Source organism: Cavia porcellus, unplaced genomic scaffold, assembly GCF_034190915.1.
Source record: "Cavia porcellus strain 051 isolate PalLab524CR breed Dunkin Hartley unplaced genomic scaffold, mCavPor4.1 scaffold_3, whole genome shotgun sequence".
NCBI lineage: Eukaryota > Metazoa > Chordata > Mammalia > Rodentia > Caviidae > Cavia > Cavia porcellus.
Window position 1 is genome coordinate 76115917 of NW_026947486.1, and position 22103 is coordinate 76138019.

The 22103-nt window shown below is 36.8% G+C and overlaps 1 long non-coding RNA gene across 2 annotated transcripts in view; it reads left to right on the forward strand.

Annotated features, from left to right (window-relative positions):
- Positions 1 to 20624, forward strand: part of LOC106027193 (uncharacterized) — a 146328-nt gene extending 125704 nt beyond the window's left edge. The window contains exons 1-4 of one of the 2 annotated variants that reach the window (XR_001200754.3): positions 4294 to 4349; positions 5576 to 5677; positions 19503 to 19598; positions 20341 to 20624. This is a non-coding gene — a long non-coding RNA (uncharacterized LOC106027193). Of the gene's footprint in view, positions 1 to 4293; positions 4350 to 5575; positions 5678 to 19502; positions 19599 to 20340 lie in introns of those variants that run through there. The other variant, XR_010046629.1, reaches the window with a different exon arrangement.
- The last annotated feature ends 1479 nt before the right edge of the window (positions 20625 to 22103 follow it).

Consider the following 22103-nt stretch of genomic DNA (forward strand, 5'->3'; position numbering starts at 1 on the left):
AAAGAATATTGTTTTTCTTTATTGAGTTAAAATGTACAGCAAAACTTTAGCTACTTGGGTGTTTTAGCATGTGATACATTTTTGGATTATCATGTTGGAAAACATCACTCCCCAGTAGTCTACATGGAGAAAGTGAAAGAATGTGTGGTTGTGTTTGCTTGTTTTGTTAATAAATAAAAAAAAAAATCTCTAAAAATAGCTGTGATGTCTCTCTTTCTCTTTCAGGTAGAAGATAGCAAAATACCCTGATTAGTTAATTAGAAGATATAGTTAAGTGATAACTTGACTGTAACAATTTCCATAAACACATAGAGAAAGTAAACTAAAAGAAATGAAGTAGAATATTCCATATTCAGGCCTCTAAATTATTTTCTTGCATTTTCCAAACTCAGTTGTATGGGTTTTCTGCACACAGCTAGGATAGAGCTGTATGTGGGCTGTTCCCATTCATTCAGAAAAAAAAAACGAGGAACAGGAGAGAGAAAGAGAGAGAGAGAAAGAGAGAGAGAGAGAGAGAGAGAGAGAGAGAGAGAGAGAGAGACAGAGACAGAGACAGAGACAGAGACAGAGAGAGGCATAATATGCATGTTTCCTTGGGTGTACTCTTCAGGAAGGACTTCAACTACGTACCTCTATCTGAGCTTATATAATGGAACTCATGAATGTTGCATCTCTAATGAGAAAAAAAATACAGCCTAGGGGTGGAAAGAGTGTAAATTAGCAAAGTCTATGTGGAGCACATTGCTTATGAAAGCCTAACCATGACACTGAGGATTTGTGAAGTTATAACTATAGATATGCATATAACTATAGATATGCATATTTTAATTTCCAGAGCTAAGCATAAGGGACAAGTAAAGGAACAAGGATGAGTGATTTCTTGTTCCATTTCATATTTTTAATGCTTGTGTTTTCCTTCAAATTTATTTCAGTTAGCAGGCAGCAAAAATTCTCACTCCAAAGGGAAACTTCTTAGCTATGTTTGCTAAATCTTAAGATGCTCTACATATGTTTTGACAAAAAAAATTTTCAAATAGAACACCACCATCTTTCTACCTCAAGGTTACCTTGACAAGCAGTTATCAAGGAATATACAAGGAGAATAGTCAGGAAATCAGTTCTCTAGTTTTCCTTTACCAATTCCTGAAGACAAAATAGCTGTATTCTGTAGAACTGTTTCTTTTTTTCTATTCCTTTCTCTTTATTTTAAGGCATTTATTCTGCATTAACTCAGATATACTAGTAAACTATTGAAGAAGAAATATAGTTTGCCAAGTTCCCAATACTAAGGCAAAGAAATAAAACATTGTCAATGCAATTGAAAATTCCTATGAATTCCTATGAATCTCTTTCTCTTTATATGCCCCACAGGGATAAATACTCTCTCCCTCTCTCCTATGCTTACATCTTTAAAATACCTTGCCACATGAATGAGTGCATTTCTTCCCAAGAGAAACAAAACACTAAAAGTCATTATTAAAAAAAAAAAAACCAACAAAAATGTTAATAATCAATAGCCTCCAGAAATTGCAGTTAATGGCTTTCTTTTGTGCTATGGGGCCCTCTGATCCCAGCCACCTCGGCTGTCCCTCCTGACTTCTCTATCAAGATCTAGGGAGCCCTTGTCCAGAAAAGATTCCTTTTCAGATGTGGAGTTCAGTTTTTTGCCCCTAAAATGACAGGGCTGACCTGAACCGTCCTAAGAATGCTTTTTCTATTTTAAAATTGTATACCATTTCAGAATTATTATTTTTAAGTTGGATTTACTTGGTGTAGAACAAAAGCGAGAACTGGAAGAAAATGAGTAAGAAAATCCTAGCCAATTTATACCAGAAAAAAAAAAAGAAGCTTGTGGACTCAAATTATTCAAATGTCATAGATTGAGATACAATTTCTAGAACTTCACTTAGTAGTATACAATTATATACTTTTGTAATGCACTTAGCTGTCGATGTCCGCTCCCGGCCGGCAGGAAGGACACACGACAAAGTCTGGTAGTGGACAACCTTTTCTTTTTATTTTCCTTCTCCGTACAGCCTGCCCTGGGTTCTCCCAGCTGAAGCCTCCTCTGGTCCGCTCCCCGCGGCTCCTTTTGTGCTTCAGTCTGCCCCAAAGCCTCTACCGGTCCGCTCTCCGCGGCTCCTTTTGGGCTTTTACTTCTGGGCTTCTACCTGGCTTCTTCTTCCGCCCAGGGGTGGCACCGGTATATATACGGGTACAGTGTCCAATCATGTTAAAGTAAGCAAGGCAAGCTGATTGGCTAACATCATCAGTTGCCAGGCAGACTATATTGTTGAGCGGGTTGTTTACGCGGTAAGCAGGAAACTAACATATTCGATGGGAGGGGTAATCTACCTCAGGCTTTGCTCTTTACCACAGGCCGCACGTCCGCCGCGCAAGGCGAGCTATCACAGACGCGGCTCCCAACACTTAGCAATATTCAGAATGTCTTCATACGGAGACAGATTAATTTCAAATATTTTACTAAAAAATCACTTCTCATAAAAGTACAAAATGACATTAAAAATTCTTAGGGGCTAGGTAGAGGTAGAGCATTTACCCAGCCTTGGATTCAGTGTTCAGAATTGTAAACAAAAAGCAGACTTAGAAGACAAATGTGTTAATTTGTAGCAGAATTTAAAGCAAGTTGCTTCTCCACATTCCTAGCAAGAGAGTAGTTTCAAAATCACATAAACCTAGGAAGTTGCATATTTCTTGATTGTGATTTTTAGGTACTATATAACCAGGGATGCATTTTTCACTTTTGTACAAAAACCATTATGACGTCTAAAGAAAGTTTATGTTTTTTCTTTTTCTTTACTTTTTTACTTTTAAAATTAGTGCTTCATGTAACTTGAATTCCAGAGTTTAAAAGTAAATGTTTCTAGCTGAACATGGTGGTGAATGCCAGTAATTCCAGAACTCTGGAATTCTGAAGCAGGAAGATCACAAGTTGGAGCTGTTTCTAGGCAACTTAAGGAAAAGGAGGGGGAGGATAATGCTAAAAAGGATAAATTGAATAAACATTTTTTCTGACATCAAATTTAAGATAATAAAATAATATATCGAATTAAAACAGTAGTAAGCTAAATTGTCTTCAGTATTACAATGGAAGGTTGGCACAATGGCACATGCTTGTAATTACAGCACTCTGGGAGACTGAAGCAGGAGAATCTGAAGTTCAACCCTACCCTGGGCAATTTAATGAGACCCTGTATCAAAATTTTAAAAAAAATCTGGGGATGTATGTAATTGAAAAGGCCCCCAGTACCAGAGTTTAATAATTTTTGTGTTTTTATAGAGAAAAAGAATTTGTAAATATTTCCCTTAGAGGATGTTATTAACTAAAAATAATACTTTAAAAACTATTATTTTCAATTGAAATTTTGTCAAACAAAATGAAATAAACCTAGCCTCTCAAATCTTATATTTTCTTTTATACACATAGGCTACATCATTACATCAATTTCTAAATTTATTTTACCCATGAAAAAAATATACAAGTTAATCATGAAAATCATATTTCAGAAATAGTACTAATCTTAAATGTGTTATACTTTAATGTTATAACTGATAGAGGTGTCATTTTGTAAGCTCCTAACCTTAATAAGTAAGTAAGTAGTAAGTAGTACTTAGAAGTAGTACTTAGAAGTAGTACTTAGAAGTACTTAGAAGTAGTAAGTAGTCAATAAAAATTTCTCTCCCATTCTGTAGGTTGTCTTTTTACTCTGTTGATTGATTCCTTTGGTAGTCAGATGATTTTTAATTTTATACAATCTCATTTGTTGATTCTTGGTATTATTTTTGTGTAATTGTAGTTTTGATTAGAAAGTCCTTCTGTATGCCTGTCTTTAAGTTTTTCCTATTTTCTGATGGATAGTCTCCTATTCTATGCAGCAGACTAAGCAGGGGAAGGGAATGGTGTGGTATGAAAGTGACATTTGTACCTTCTGGTAGATTTCCCCAGAAGCCTGGGTGAAAAGTCCACAGAAAAGTGAACACCTGAGGGAGTTGAGGAGTTAGCTTTGTATAGAGCTGCCGGTGCACAATATTACAAGCCCTGCACTTTGCTTCCTATTGATTTTCTCTATGAATTCATCACTAATAAATAGTAATGCCTCTAGTGAAACAAGGAGATAACAAAAGACCTGAGCCTCTACTCCAGTGGCAGATGGAGAACATACTCAAAAGGAGAATGAAACTGTAGATAATAAAAGATCTGGGGAGAGTGAACAATAGGCGCTCTGCGCTGCTGTGATAGGACTGAGGTTCTGTTTTCTAAGGTTTGAGTTTCATTTCCTAACCTTACAAGAGCAGGATCCTATAGGTGGGTGAGCAGATTTCTCAAGGTAATTCTCCTCTACAAAGGGAGGGAATTGTGGGACATATTTTGTCAAAAGGAGGTTCACATTCCAGATAGATACCCAGGAGACCTGGAGGAGGCCAAGCCACAGAGAAAGTCAGCAAGACTTTTCAAATTGGCTATTTGAAATTACAATTAATGGCACTCCCAAAAGTACTCCTGATACCTATCCTGAGCTCTATAGGTTCACTTCTATGCCAGACTTTCCTGATTGTAACCTTGTAGATCAATCTCAGCTTGGGAAAAAAGTAATCATTTTTGTGTATAAAAACCCCTAAACAAAGAAATCTTTTTAATAATCCTTTTTGGGTCCCCTTCTAGGTTCATTTGCTTTAGGGACTATTTGCTTTTGCTTTACAAGAAATGTTGCTTTCTTCTCTTGCTCTACAATAAACACTTTTTCTCTACCTTCTGCTGACTCCATATTGTAATTCCTTCTGGGTTGAAAGCAAAACCCACTAGCTGGATGGTAACACCTGGAATTTGATACAAGGCACACTGTGGTGTTTGTCAGTAGAAACTGGTCCCAATTAAGGTCAGAATTTCTGGGGTTGCTCATACAATAGTACATGGCTTGTAACCTTTGACACTTTGAAAAACTAAGCCTGGAGCCAAGCACAGTACGTATGTACGCTTTTATAACAGCAATCTCTTTGGAATGTGTATATAAACAGGTCCTTCCAGTAGATTCTTGTATGTACAAATACTTTCTTTTCTTTTCTTTTTTGTAAATCCATAGAGCTAAGTCACCAGCTCCTTATTTACAATTACCTGTGTAACAAGTCTGTGTAGAATCTGAACTTTTGCTTGACTGACACCTAGTACCATGATCAATACCCTACAAGAGAGAGGTCATTTCTGTATTTGTGGATGTAGGGCCAATAGGTCATTTATTTCAGAAAGTTCAGGACAGTGGCGCACCTGAGCAGAAAAGTCTGATCAGGACCTTTGCCGCCAGCCTGAAGGCCTGCAGAGTACACTGTGAAGTCAGTGATCACAGTGGATGACATCTCAATGGGCTCTGCACTAGGCAGTCCAGGCCATCCCTGCACTGAGCTTATTTCTCCTCAGGGTATGTAGTGGCTCAAAAGATTTTATTGTTTTAACCATTTAAAACAGACTGGGTTTTTTTCATTTTAAATACTGAATTCTTGAGAATATTGCCTTGTAATCTGTGGAAGGGTTTTCAATAACAGTTTCTTTCCTTTTCAGGTGACAGTATTCTAAGAAAATCAAAGGGTACCACCCTCCCCCAGTGCGGGTACAGACTCAAGCGCAGACAGACTTCAGGCCCTGGTTTTGCCCTTCCGCAGGGTATGTAACATGACTCTCAGTTGTATTTAGATTGTGTTTTATCAAGTCCTTCTGTGCAGTAGGCTCTGTTTCATGGTCATCCTCTCAGGGAGCTTCCTGTGTTCCTATCTGGGTATGCGCTATGTTCACATACACTCACTAGCTATCACTGTTAAGTATGGTATGTTGGGAAAGCAGCCAATGTGGTTGAAGAAACCAAGCTATTTGATAAGCTTCACCACTCTGAGTTCAGGTCAGGCTCAAAGCCACTACTTAACCAGAGTTGAATGCCTTGCCTTTTAGAGGTGTGCCTTCCTGAAATGCCCTAGTCCAGTTTCTTCTGCCATTGTGGAAGTTTGGTGGAAATCATGTGTCAGCCAGGCTTCTAATCACTATCATAACTCTATCCTTCAGAGCTTGACAATGAACTGACAAAGTCAGAGTTATTTCAGTGAGCTGAGACCTTTCGAAGCTATCAGTCGTCTGATAGGAAGCCTTAGCGTGGAGGAAAAATTTGGGGATGATCCTGCGTGTTCTTGTATTACTGAGGAAAGTGTCTCCTCTCCTCCTACACTGGACTCTCTGAAGCCTGATGTGACACTTCCTTTGTGGTATGGAGTCTGTTGTGTGGCCTTCTTGACACCTAACTGAAATCACTACTGTAAAGTATTAATTCATGATCCTTCATGAACTCAAGTGTAAGGGTAGAGAACGGCAGGTTTCTAACTCTAATTGTATATTCTTTTTCCATAGCATATTCAGGCTAGGCTCAAAGTAGCAGCCTAAATAGTAGCTACTTTCAATTCTTTGCTTTTGCCTATACTCCTAAAAATCACAGTGTTGGTCCATGTACATTCTCCTGGGAATTGGGCTAGCTAGTTTAGAGTTCAGGCATCACTAGCTCATTGTTCGGTATGATATGTCTTTTTGACTCTGCTCTAAAGCACCTGTGCAGAGAGATGTAAGGGGCCAAGGGTGAGAAGGGGTCAGCATCATAAACTCACTATGACCTCCTACTTTGAGCCAATCATTTGACACCTCTGATATCATACAGCAGTGAAAGTGATTTTTATTATTATAGAAACTTTAATGATGATTATAAATAGGAAATTATGCCAATTTTAGAAATGGCATAATTGACACTTGTAAAACCTTGTAAATTCCCTGAAATGAGATTGATAACAAAAGTCAAATAAGATGTTAGTCTTATATAGCGGGACTTGAGCAGTGCTCATTCTAAATATTCAGCCTCCATTGGTTTGTTTTGATGACTGCTTGAGGTAAGGGTGGAATCCAAATATAGCCCAAGAATGTTCACTGTTCTCTGTCTTTATGACATAGCACTGCCTTTGTGAGTGGTGGTAAAATGATGCGATGTGCCATCGTATGTGTCAACACCACAGCCTTTTATTTTTTTCACATTCCCACTTGCAACATTTCACACACATGATTTGGTTAACCATTGAAAAGATAATGCCACTGTGCCATATGTAATTCCATTATCTGATTTTGCTTTTTGGATTCTGAGCAATTCATACTGCAGTAAAAATATTCTATTATGAGTTGAGGGGCATCAATTTGAGAATTCTCATATTGTTGCTTATTTTCAAGTTTAGATATAGGAAATGAAGAAGTTGAAATGTTTCAATAGCTTTTCAAACATTAATTGATTTTCTTGGGCTTGGGTTATAACTTAGTGGTAAAGCATTTGCCTATAAAAATGAATTGATATTTAAAATAGTTTTACGCTTAAAGAAAAATGAGTGGAAAATAAAGAGATTCCCCATATATCTCCTGTCCCATTACCAGTTTCCCAGAATTAGTGTGGATATTTGTTATAATAGGTAAGCCATGGATTATAATAGGTGCTTTATCATTAACTGAAGTCTTTAATTTACATTAGGGTTTACTCTGTGTAATATATTCTGTAGGCTTCAAAAATGCAAAATGAGAGCTGGAGATGTTACTTGCTAGTAGAGCACTTACCTGTCATGAACAAGAGACAAAGTTCAATCCCCTGCACTGCAGCAAAGCAGAAGAAAAAATTGTAAAATGATGTCTATCATTACAGACAAAACATATTTTTGTTGTCTTAAAAAACCACTTGTACTTCCCTCCTTTTCCCTATCCTCCCATTTCCTGGACACTATCTATCTTTTCACTGTCTACATAGTTCTTTCTTGTTCAGAATGTGATGTAATTTATAAACTGTTGTATGCAGTCTTCTCAGCTTGACTGTTTCACTTAATACGCACTTAAGGTTTTTCCATTTCTATTTTTGGCTTAATAGCTCATTTCTTTTAAATATGGAATACCATTTCATTGTATGTATATACTATGGTTTTTCTACTATGCACCTATTAAATACATCTTATTTTAGGTCACATTTCCTGGTTTGTTGCACTTAGATGTATGCTATAAAGCATTAAATATCCCTATTAGTTTCTTTTTTTTTTATTTAAGAGGAAAATGAGAAAAACACAAAACAAAACAAAGCGGTGTAAGGCTACACGTAATACAGAACTACAAAAAAAAACATAACAGTAAGAAATCACCTGTTAATAGATTACATATTATCATCTTGAAAATAGTTGCTCGAATCACAGTATCAAAGAATACAAGGTGGACATTCAAACAGGGAGAGTGTAAACAGCTGTGTTCAATGATCCAAAAACATTGATACAGTCAGCTATTTAACACCCCTAAACACTTGCTGTTATATCCGTTAGAGCTCTTTTTATTTTTTTCCCTCTCTTTTTTACAACAAAATTTACACATTTTGGATTTTATTACTCCTTAGTGCTTATTACTTTTTTGGGGGGGAGAGAATACAGTCAAATATGGCAAAACAAAGCTGTCAGTCAAAACTAAGGATAGACATAGCACATGGTGCAGAACAGAGCACAAGGTTATCAACAATGGTTATTAATGTTGTCTCTTGTTTCCTTAAAAAGAACTGTCCATCTCATCAGATATTACAAAGTTGGACAAAACAGTAGAGAACAAGACCAACAAAACTTAGGCATTGTAAACATTACAGGACTTCCAAAGAAGACAATAGTCAAACCAGAATGGGCATCTTAGTGAATCTTATTGCCTTCAAAGTAGTTGCCTATATCCTCAAACTTGATACTATCATACAAAACGGAACAGAGTCTAATCAGTCAAAACAAGATCGTGGGAGTATTACAGGACTTCAAAACAAGTTAATAGGAAATCAAAAAGAGTTACTATATATATATATATATATATATATATATATATATATCTTAATTTTTTAAATTATTTCCCTTAAGTAAGACAAACATAAGAAATGACTAAATAATTTTTTTAAAAGAATAAGGGGGAGATTGAGATAAAACAGGACATAACAATATAACAATAGAGGTCAAAGCATGACTGTTTCAGCAACCTAGTACTTCACCACTATATAACCCGACTTAATAGTAGTTACCATAGTGTATGTCTATTTCCTTGAAATATTTGGATAAAACTTCATATACTCTAGCTTCAAATATTTGCGTATCAAGAAGCCCAGAATAAAGCCTTTCTAATTAATGAGTGAAAACTTTATAAGGCTTCAAGGCCACCTAATGGGGAATCATGATTACCACATGGTTTTATATATTTGAATCATTACTTACATTAGGGAAACTATTCAGTATTCACACATGCGAGATTGATTTATTTCACTTATGAGTATGGTCTCAAGCTGCCCCCATTTATGGATAAATATCTCAATGTGATCCTTCTTTATAGCTGAATAATACTCCATTGTATAGAAATACCACAATTTTTTTATCCATTCCTCAGTTGATGGACACTTGGGTTGTTTCCAAGATCTGGCGATTGCAAATTGTGCTGCTATAAACATAGGTGCACATATATCACTGTGGTATGATGCTTTCAGTTCTTCTGGGAATATGCCTAGAAGTGGAATAGCTGGAATAAATGGGATTTACAATCCCAACTTTTTGAGAAATCTCCAGACAGATATCCACAAAGGCTGTACCAGTCTACACTCCAACCAGCAGTGCAGGAGAGGTCCTTTTTCCCCACAGCCTCTCCAGCATTTGTTGTTGTTGGTTTTCTTGATCCTGGCCATTCTTTCAGGAGTGAGATGGTATCTCAGTGTGGTTTTAATTTGCATTTCTCTAATGACCAATGATGATGAGCATTTTTTCATGTATTTATTTGCCATTTGCATTTCTTCATCTGAGAATTGCGTATTCATCTCAGATGCCCATTTTTGGATTGGATCTTTGAATTTTGGAGGTCTGAGTTTCTTTAATTCTTTATATGTTTTAGACAAGAGGCCCTTGTCTGAGAGAGAGTTCACTAAAATCTTTTCCCAGTTTGTGGGTTTTCTTTTCACTATGCTGGAGATTTCTTTTGACATGCAGAAACTTTTTAATAAGAAATGGTCCCAGTTATTGATTCTGGGAAGTATTTCCTGTGCGATTTGAGTGCTGTTCATGAATTCTTTACCTACTCCTATGTCTCCAAGGTTTCTACCTAATTTGTCTTTCAATAGATTTAGTGTTTCTGTTTTAATATTCAGATCTTTGACCCATTTAGATTTTAATTTAGTACATGGTGATAGACATGGGTCTAGCTTTAGTTTTCGGCAAATGGAGAGCCAGTTTTTCCAGCACCATTTATTAAAGAGACTGTCGTTCTTCCAGTGAACCTGCTTGGCTCCTTTATCAAAGATAAGGTGGTTGAGTGTGTTCGTAGTTGTGGTTGTATCTTCTAATCTGTTCCATTGATCTTCGGTTCTGTTTTGATTCCAATACCATGTTGATTTTACTACTGTTGCTTTGTAGTATAACTTCAAGTCAGGGATTGTGATACCTGCTGCTTTGTCTTTGCTGCTTAAATTGCCTTTGCGATTCTAGGTCTCTTCTGGTTCCAGATGAAATTTAGGAGTGATTTCTCTAGATCTATAAGGTATGTTGATGGTATTTCTATTGGGATTGCATTGAATCTGTATAACAGTTTTGGGAGAATGGCCATTTTCACAATGTTTGTTCTTCCTATCCATGAGCAAGGGATGTCTTTCCATTTTCTGAGATCATCTTCAATTTCCTTTTTCAGTGTATTATAGTTTTCACTGTATAAGTCTTTCACTTCTTTCGTAAGAGTAATTCCTAAATATTTCATTTTTTTTGCTTGCTAATGTGAATAGTCCAGTTTCTCTTATTTCCCTCTCTGTGATTTTGTTGTTCGTGTATAGGAATGCTATTGATTTCTGAGTATTGATTTTGTATCCAGCCACATTACTGAATTTATTTATTGTATCTAAGAGTCTTTCAATGGAGTTTAGGGGGTCTTCTATGTAGTGTATCATGTCATCTGCAAACAATGATAATTTAACTTCTTCTTTTCCTATCTTTACCCCTTTTATTTCTCTTTCTTCCCTAATTGCTCTGGCTAGTACTTCCAGTACTATATTAAATAGGAGTGGTGATAAAGGACATCCTTGTCTTGTGCCCGATTTTAAAGTAAAGGCTTTCAATATTTGGCCATTTAGTATGATGCTGGCTGTTGGTTTGTCATAAATGGCCTTTATTATATTGAGGTAAAGACCATTTATTCCAATTTTCTGTAAAGTTCTTATCATGAATAAGTGTTGGACCTTATCAAAGGCTTTTTCTGCATCTATAGAAATGATCATGTGATTCTTATTTTTGGCTTTATTGATATGGTGGATTACATTTATTGATTTACGTATGTTGAACCATCCTTGCATTCCTGGGATGAATCCCACTTGGTCATGGTGTATAATCTTCTTGATGATTTGCTGCATCCTATTTGCCAATATTTTATTGAGGATTTTTGCATCTGTGTTCATTAGGGAGATCGGTCTATAGTTCTCTTTTATAGTTGGGTCTTTCTCAGGTTTTGGTACTAGAGTAATATTTGCTTCCAGGAATGACTTAGGAAGGATTGCTTCCCTTTCAATTTCATTGAATAGTTTGAGGAGTGTCGGCATTAGGTCTTCTTTGTATTTCTTGTAGAATTCTGCAGTGAATCCATCTGGGCCTGGGCTCTTCTTGGTGGGTAAGGACTTAATTACATTTTCAATTTCATTAGCAGAGATTGGGTTATTCAACAGTTTTACATCCTCTTGATCTAGCTTTGGTACTTCATATGCTTCTAAGAATCTGTCTATTTCTTCTGTGTTATCAAACTTTTGAGAGTAGAGGTTTTTGAAATAGGTGTTGATGATCTTCTGTATTTCCATTGGGTCTGTAGTGATTTCTCCTTTTTCATTTCTTATTGCATGAATTTGAGCTTTTTCTTCCCTTTTTTTAGTAAGGTTGGCTAGGGGCTTATCGATTTTATTTATTCTTTCAAAGAACCAACTCTTTGATTCGTTGATTCTTTGGATTGTTTTCTTAGTCTCTATTGCTTTGATTTCTGCTCTGATTTTTATAATTTCCTCTCTTCTTTTGGCTTTGTGCTTGACTTGCTCTTCTTTTTCTAGCTGTTTGAGGTATAGCATCAAGTTATTTATTTGTATTCGTTCTGTTTTCCTGATGTGGGAACTCAGTGCAATAAATTTTCCTCTCAGGACGGTTTCATTGCATCCCACAGATTCCGGTAAGTTGTATCTGCATTTTCATTTTCTTTTAGGTATTGTTTAATTTCTTCTTTAATTTCTTCTGTGACCCACTGATTGCTCAAGAGTGTGTTATTCAGTTTCCATGTGCTTGCAGAATTTTTGCAGTATCTTTTATCATTAATTTCTAATTTCAGAGCGCTATGATCCGATAACATGCAAGGGATGATTTCAACTCTTTTGCATTTGCTTAAATATGTTCTGTGAGCTAATATATGGTCTATTTTAGAAAATGATCCATGTACTGCTGAGAAGAATGTGTATTCTGATGTTGTTGGGTGGAACATTCTGTATATGTCTATCAAACCCATTTGTTCACAGGTGTGATTCAGTTCTGTTATTTCTTTGCTCATTTTCTGTCTGGTTGATCTGTCCCTTGGTGTTAATGGCGTATTAAGGTCTCCTGTTACAACTGTGTTACTGATAATTTGAGTTTTCATTTCTGTTAGTAATTGTTTTATATAACTGGGTGCTCTGGAGTTTGGTGCGTATATATTTAAGATAGTTATCTCTTCCTCTTGGAGTTTTCCCCTTACGAGTATGTAGTGACCTTCTTTGTCCTTTATGGTCATTGTTGGTTTAAAGTTCACATTGTCTGCAAACAGAATGGCTACTCCTGCCTTTTTTTGGATTCCTGCTGCATGAAGAATTGTTTTCCATCCTTTGACTTTCAGTCTGTGAGTATCCTTCTGGGTTAGATGGGTTTCCTGTAAACAGCATATGGTTGGATTTTGTTTCTTGATCCATTCTGCTAGTCTGTTTCTTTTGATTGGTGCATTGAGACCATTTACATTAATGGTTATTACTGTTAAATGCTGGTTAATTGTAGGAATGTTATCTCTCTGCTGTTGCATCTTTATCTTTCTGTTCTGTTTAATTATTTGCTTTGCTTAGTGGTTTTTTCCTTTGTGTATCTAGACTGTCTTTCAATATTTTTTGCAGGGTTGGTTTGGTGTTCATGAAGTTCCTCAGCTCTGCTTTGTCATGGAAGTATAGTATTGCACCATCTATTTTGAATGATAGTTTTGCAGGATATATCAGTCTTGGTTGGAAATCATTTTTGCTTTAGGATGTGGAATATTTCACTCCATGCTCTTCTTGACTTTATCGTTTGTGCTGAGAAGTCTGGTGTGATTCTGATAGGTTTTCCTTTATAAGTTATCTGTCTTTTCTCTCTGACAGCTTTTAGTAATCTATTCTTGTGTTGGATTTCTGGGATGGTGATTATTATATGTCTGGGTGTAGTTTTATTTTGATTATGACTATTTGGAGTTCTATATGCTTCACTGATCCTGATGTCAGTTTCTGATCTCATGCTTGGGAAATTCTCAGCTATTACTTCTCTAAATATCCTCCTGACATCCTTCATGTTGTCTCCCTCTCTTTCATTAATCCCTATCATTCTTATGTTATTCTTCTTTGCGTCGTCTTGCAGTTTTTGAATTGTTGTTTCCTGATTCCTTGTTATTTTCAAAAGATCTTTCCTTTCCTGTTCACTAGCTGCAATCCTGTCTTCAAGGTCTGAAATTCTATCTTCACTTTCATTAAGGCGGTTTTTACAACTTTCAGTGGAGTTTTTTATTTCCTGTATATCTCTGTGCATCTGCATTATGTATTCTGTTTGTTTCTTATATTGCTCGTCTAGGGATTCTATCTTTTTGTTTAGTTCCTCCAATTTTTTATCTGTGTTTTCTTTAGATATATTTAGAATCTCTTTCATTTCTTTTATCATTTTTTCTTTTATCTGGGAGATTATTTCGAGTTTGAATTTCTTTAAAGCTTCCTGGAGTTGCTTGTCAATTTCAGTAGCTATTGTGTCCGTTATGTGAGGTGGATGAGATATATTTTCTTCTATATACATCGCGCCTAGGGTTTCTTGAGATGGGCTGGAGGTTTGAGGTTGTAATTTGGTCTTTCAAGTGAAAGACTTATACAGTGAAAATTATAATACACTGAAAAAGGAAATTGAAGATGATCTCAGAAAATGGAAAGACATCCCTTGCTCATGGATAGGAAGAACAAACATTATGAAAATGGCCATTCACCCAAAACTGTTATACAGATTCAATGCAATCCCAATAGAAATACCATCAACATACCTTATAGATCTAGAGAAATCACTCCTAAATTTCATCTGGAACCAGAAGAGACCTAGAATCGCAAAGGCAATTCTAAGCAGCAAAGACAGAGCAGGAGGCATCACAATCCCTGACTTGAAGTTATACTACAAAGCAACAGTAGTAAAATCAACATGGTATTGGAATCAAAACAGAGCTGAAGATCAGTGGAATAGATTAGAAGATACAACCACAACTACGAACACACTCAACCACCTTATTTTTGATAAAGGAGCCAAGCAGATTCACTGGAAGAACGACAGTCTCTTTAATAAATGGTGCTGGAAAAACTGGCTCTCCATTTGCCGAAAACTAAAGCTAGACCCATGTCTATCACCATGTACTAAATTAAAATCTAAATGGGTCAAAGATCTGAATATTAAAACAGAAACACTAAATCTATTGGAAGACAAAATAGGTAGAAACCTTGGAGACATAGGAGTAGGTAAAGAATTCATGAACAGGACTCAAACCGCACGGGAAATACTTCCCAGAATCAATAACTGGGACCACTTCTTATTAAAAAGTTTCTGCATGTCAAAAGAAATCTCCAGCATAGTGAAAAGAAAACCCACAAACTGGGAAAAGATTTTAGTGAACTCTCTCTCAGACAAGGGCCTCTTGTCTAAAACATATAAAGAATTAAAGAAACTCAGACCTCCGAAATTCAAAGATCCAATCCAAAAATGGGCATCTGAGATGAATATGCAATTCTCAGATGAAGAAATGCAAATGGCAAATAAATACATGAAAAAATGCTCATCATCATTGGTCATTAGAGAAATGCAAATTAAAACCACACTGAGATACCATCTCACTCCTGAAAGAATGGCCAGGATCAAGAAAACCGACAACAAATGCTGGAGAGGCTGTGGGGAAAAAGGAACTCTCCTGCACTGCTGGTGGGAGTGTAGACTGGTACAGCCTTTGTGGAGATCTGTCTGGAGATTTCTCAAAAAGTTGGGACTGGAAATCCCATTTATTCCAGCTATTCCACTTCTAGGCATATTCCCAGAAGAACTGAAAGCATCATACCACAGTGATATATGTGCACCTATGTTTATAGCAGCACAATTTGTAATCGCCAGATCTTGGAAACAACCCAAGTGACCATCAACTGAGGAATGGATAAAAAAGTTGTGGTATTTCTATACAATGGAGTATTATTCAGCTATAAAGAAGGATCACATTGAGATATTTATCAATAAATGGGCGCAGCTTGGGACCATACTCATTAGTGAAATAAATCAATCTCGCATGTGTGAATACCGAATAGTTTCCCTAATGTAAATAATGTTTCAAATATATAAAAATATGTGGTAATCATGATTCCCCATTAGGTGGCCCTGAAGCCTTATAAAGTTTTCACTCATTAATTAGAAAGGCTTTATTCTGGGCTTCTTGATACGCAAATATTTGAAGCTAGAGTATATGAAGTTTTACCCAAATATTTCAAGGAAAAAGACACTATGGTAACTACTATTAAGTCAGGTTATAAGGTGGTGAAGTACTAGGTTGTTGAAACAGTCATGCTGTGACCTCTATTGTTATATTGTTATGTCCTGTTTTATCTCAATCTTCCCCTTATTGTTTCAAAAAAAATTATTTAGTCATTTCTTATGTTTGTCTTAATTAAAGAAAAAATTCAAAAAAATTAGGATATATAAATAGCAACTCTTTTCGATTTCCTATTAACTTGTTTTGAAGTCCTGTAGTACTCCCACGATCTTGTTTTGACTGATTAGACTCTGTTCCATTCTATATGATAGTATCAAGTTTGAAGACATAGGCAATTACTTTGAAGACAATAAGATTCACTAAGATACCCATTCTGGTTTAACTATTGTCTTCTTTGGAAGTCCTGTAATGTTTACAATGCCTAAGTTTTATTGGTCTTGTTCTCTACTGTTTTGTCCAACTTTATAATATCTAATAAGATAGACAATTCTTTTTAAGGAAACAAGGGACGACGTTGATAACCATGGTTGATAAACTTGTACTCTGTTCTACACCATGTGCTATGTCTATCCTTGGTATTGACTGACAGCTTTGTTTTGCCATATTTGACTGTATTCTTCCCCCCCCCCAAAGAAAGTAATAAGCACTAAGGTGTAATAAAATCCAAGATGTGTAAATTTTGTTGTAAAAAAGAGAGGGAAAAAAAAAAAAAAAGAAAAAGAGCTCTAACGCATATAACAGCAAGTGTGTTTGGAGGTGTTAAATAGCTGACTTTATCAATGTTTTTGGAACATTGAACACAGCTGTTTGCAGTCTCCCTGTTTGAATGTCCACCTTGTGTTCTTTGATACTGTGATTTGAGGAACTATTTTCAAGAAAATAGTGTGTAATCTACTAGCAGGTAATTTCTTACTGTTATGTTTTTTTGTTTTGTTTTGTTTTGTTTTATTTTGTTTTGTAGTTCTGTATTGCGTGTACCCTTACGCCGCTTTGGTTTGTTTTGTGTTTATCTCTTTTTCCTCTTAAAAAAAAAAAATTTGGTCTTTCGTTTTGTCATTTTCCTATATTTCTGTGTTTCAAGTTTTATTTGAAAGCTTCCTCAGGATCTGTTGAAAATCCCCTTCTATGTTTGCAGCTACTGAGACTCTGGCACCATGCTACCCCAAGCCATTGGGACTACAGAACCAGTGGCCCTCCTCTGCCTGCTCAGAACTCAGCAGTTCCAGACAAGCTGGGCCTCAGGGACACTGTGTGCCCACCTGCCCCTTGGAAGCTCCACAGTTCTTCAATTGCAGCCAGGTTAGGGTACTCACCACAGGCCTCAGCGCCTCAGGAACCTGTGGTCCCTCCCTGCTTGCATGGATATCCACAGTCCTCCAGACACACGGAGAGGCAGATGCAGGCACCCCAGATCCGCCCAGCTCCTCCTCTGCACACCGATGGCCAGGTGCGGCAGCACAACAGGCTGGGCTCGGCTGATAGTGTGGGCCCGCCCATCCGTCGGGAGCTCAGCAGTTCTCCAACTGCAACAGGAATGGGGAGGCTGATGTGGAAGCCTCAAACTCACCTCTCCCCTTCACTGCACCTGGGAGCCTGGGGGGACTCCAACAGTCTGGACAGAGATATCCAGAGTCCTCCAGACACGCAAAGAGCCCAGTGAGGGCACCCCAGATCTGCCCAGCTCCTCCTCTCCTGTATTAGTTTCTAAGGTCTGAATTTCAATAGCAAAACAGTCAAAATGTCCACAACGAATGAAGGAAAACTACTTGGTTCACCTCTTTTTTCACTTTCATTTTTTTCTAGGAGTAAATGTGCGATTATTTGCCTCTAGTTGGGGGTATATTTTTTAAAAATATGTTTTAAAAATGTTTTTATTAGTATGTGTGTGCAATACATAATAAATACATTTATTATGAGGAATTGGTGCATATCCATATCACATTCTTTTTATATCCCCTTCTCCTTTCTTCTTCTCCTCCCATCTCTTCTCATTTCCACAAAGTCTACCTCTCTGCTTCCTGTCATTTGTCTTTTATTTTTCTCCTTAAGTTGTTATACTTTGAGTTTCTGACATATGAGAAACCATGCCACATTTAACCTTCTGTGTCTAATTTATTTTACTTAGCAGTAAGAACTCATGAGGAGAGGAGTGGATTTTCCTACAAATTATTCAAATTTATCCCTCTTTATGACTAAGTTGTCCTCCATTTTGTATATATACAACATTTTATTTATTCATTCATCTGTCAGTTGGCTTATAGGCTGCTTCCAAGTTTTACTTACTATGAGTTGTGCTGCTAGCAACAAGAGTATGCTTGTATCACTGCTAATATGAGGTATTTAATTTCTTTGGGGACATACACAGAAGAGGTTTGGCTGGGTCAAACAGAATCTTTATTCTTAGTTTTAAGAATCTCCATAGAGGACCACCAGGGTGGTTCTACTGAAAAGAAGAGCATTTGTCTTCATTTTGGTTAAACTAGCCTTAATTCTGTGTATTGATATACACAGAACTGGCTGGAATATTTATTTACCACATCAATTTGCATTAAACAATGCAAATGGGTCTAGTCTAGATGGTGATCTGTAGCTTTTAAAGCAATGTGAGACAAGTCCGTGACGCTCCACCTACAGTCTCCAACTAGTATATGTAAGCTAGGTGGATTGAGGCTGGACTGTTGACTGAGACTGAAGCTCCAGAAAGAATCTATGACATCTCAGAGCATAAAGGAATCTATGACATCTCAGAGCATCAAAGCTAAAGCATCAACCCCAAAACACAAATTACTTCTTCAAACTGAGGCATGAAGATTCGTCTTGTTGCATACCTCTCTCTTCATGCTGCAGAGGTGCCAAGAGGTGCTATTTTACTTCCTAACTAGCACAGCTCACAGCACTCACTTGCTTCCCACCATTCTCACAATCACTTATCATGGAGCCACTCCTGTTCATGAATTAATAAAACCCAGGTTTGACAATGGGTGGAAGTCTTTGTTCTGGTTAGTTATTGTTCTAAGTAGTCTTAGGACCTCCTGGGCTCCCCATCACTATATATATATGTGCTTATATCTTTATTCCCGCTGTGGGTTGCTCTGGAAGTGGTAGATTGGAATTGCTTATTGGAATTCCAATAACTTCCTAAGGATTGCAAATATAAACTCCACTGGACTGCAGCAAGGTCCAGAATGGCTCTCTGTAAATCTCCATACCGGTTTCCAAAGTAGTTATAGGAATCTACATTCCAGCCAACAATATAGAAGAGTTCCTTTCCCCATAATCTCAACAGCATTTGTTGTTGTGGGAGTCCTTGATGGCAGCCATCCTTTCTGGAGTAAGATAGAATCTGGGTGTTATCTTGATTTGCATTTCCCTAATGGCCAAAGATGCTGAACTGTTTTTCATGAACCTATGGGGCAATTATACTTCTGTTGTTGAGAAGTTTCTATTCATTTTAACTGACTTGTGGGCAGATTTCTTCATGCCTACTACTCTCACTACAAGTGCTTAGCCCCACAGCCACATAGATACTTCATTTTTATGAAAATAGTCATGACTCAGAATTTAAGTTGTAAAAATGCTTTATTATATTCAACATCATTTAAAGATTTCCAAAAACAGTATTCTTAAATGTATATTTCTTTTGAAGGCAAATGGGGGATTCAAGGTCGAAGCGTCGTAGACACAGAAAAAGAAATAAAAGATCAAAGAACAAGAAACAAAATTCGATCAATGCGGAAACCAGGTAATGATAGTAACTATACTTTGTGTTGCACAGCATTTTCAGTGCTATGTTAGAAATTCATCTTGTTAAATAGAGAAAAAATAAGACTCAAGGAAGACTTTTTGGTAAACTTGCATTTTAGTTTAAATAACTCCATATATCTTATTTCTAAGACAATAAACCTTTTTCATGCATGGAAAAGATCCAGGTATTATTTTCTTAAATTATACTGTTTAAATTGTACTGAATGTTTTGTGACAATAAACTACACAAAAACACTTTTGAGAAAAACATTTGATGATGTCAAAAAGTACGTTCAAAATGCTTTTTTGATACTGGGAATTTAACCCAAGACCCCTGCATTAAGTTATATCTGCAGCCCTTTATTCTTTTTTTTTTTTTTAATTTTGAGTTTCACTCATTGGCTAAATTACCCTGGGTGTTGAATTTCTACTCTCCTACCTCAACCTCCAAGAGTGCTGGAATTACAAGCATTTACCAACACACTCAGCTGGTATTTCACTTTCAAAAAGAAAATCCAGGGCAGGGTACATATCTCAGTCGTAAAACGCTTGCTGGTCATTTGTAAGGCCTTGAATTCAATCCTGAACAAAGCAATAATAAATATTTAGTGTGATAAATTAATGACTGATAAATTAATAAACTACATAACCTCTAAAATTCCCATGAGCATCTACTTTTGTGTATTCAGGACTGTATATTTCATGGCAAGTACTTAAACTTTTGATTATTTGCATTGCAGGAGTATGAGCCCTCAGACGACGCGTCGATTTCAGGAGCTCTTCGAACACACGCACCATCAAATTGATACCCATCCCCACCTCTATCCCCAAAACTATGAACCCTCCCCACAAGATCTTCTGTTTTTTCTCCAACTGCTTTACCTGCACTAAGTGGTAAACATCACCGCTATCACTTTTGTCTGGAGCCTCTGCTTCTACCATCATCTTTCTTAGAGGTCCCTCTTTTTAGGCTCGCCCCCTGCTCCATCACATAAAATGAAGTAGAAATAAAGTAATAAATGTGAAAACCATATTTTGACTATTTTAATGATATTATGAATGGAACCTAGAGTCTTTCTGCTGTGCTCTAGCCCCATTTCTTTTTGCATTTTTTTTTTTTGAGACAAGTTCTTATTAAGTTGATAGGTTGCTCTGGCTGGTCCTTAACTTGTGATCTTTTTGCCTCAGATTTCCTCAATGCCGGGAACATAGGTTGCACCACCATTCCTGGAGAATCTGTACCTTTTGTCTTCCTGTTGGTATCCCTTGGTTTGTGGTCGCATCTTTTTCTGTTCTACATTTTCCCTTCTGTATACTTCCCTGCTTTTCTGCACCCGGGGCCAGTGGTCTCTCTCTGGAACACACTCTCCCTTTCTCCTTCTTCTTCTTCTTCTCCTTCTCTTCTTTTCTAACATGTGGAGTCAGGCCCATAAGTAGCCTCTGACTGGGGTGGACCCCAAGGGGCATTAGGGATGCACAGGTATTTCATTGGCACATGCTTGGCGCCAGAAACAGGTTCCCAGGGATGGGGGTATAGGGTTACAGGCAAATTTATAGGGGCGGGGGAGGCAGGACCCCCCTATCTTGGCTGCGGCTTTTCTTGGTTAAAGTGTCCGGTCTGGGCCAGCAACTCTTTCAATAAGAATACATGTAACTGCGTTTAGGATCTACCCAGATAATACAAGACAAATTCGTTCTTCAAGACCCTTATGGGGCTGTGATATAACTTAGTGGTAGAGTGCTCAGCTAGTGCAAGGTCCTAGGTTGCACCTCTAGTACGGCACAAATAATCCTTAATATAGCCACATATTTTGCTTTGAGAGACAATATTTGTAAGTTCTACAGGTTAGGATCTGGGTGTATCTTTCTGCAATATACTAATTATTGTACTACAATACTAGAGGAAATACCTTGCCAAACTGAATGCAATTTAAATTTTTAATCATCATTAAGTACTATAAGTTTTCTTCCTATAAATATAAATACTTTATTATTGAGCCTTGTTTTGTAACTTTTGTTCTTAGAGGATTATATTTCAATTGAATTTTAAACCTTCAAATAGTATGAAATAGGTGGTGACCTTTAATGATAGTCATAACCTAGTCACTTTTAATATGGTAATTAAAGTGCCTTTTTCTGAACACTATTTTGACTGATCACCAAACAGTATAGTTGTTCTTTTCAAGTACTGCATGATTTTTACTTCACAGCAACTTTCAAATACAACATGATGTTTATTACGGTAATATAAATATATAAAATATAACAAAGTTTATCATTTTAATGCTATGATTCAGTGACATTAATTATTTTCAGTGTTGTGCAGCTATTACAACTGGTCATTTCCAGAATTTGTTCATCATCTAGGTAAAACTTCATATCCTTTAAAAAGTAACTCCCTTTCCCTCCTACTCCGAGACTCTGAAAACCACTATTCTCCTAGCTCTAATAATTTGCCTGCTCTAGATACCCTAGATAAGTAGACTCATATAACATTTTGTTT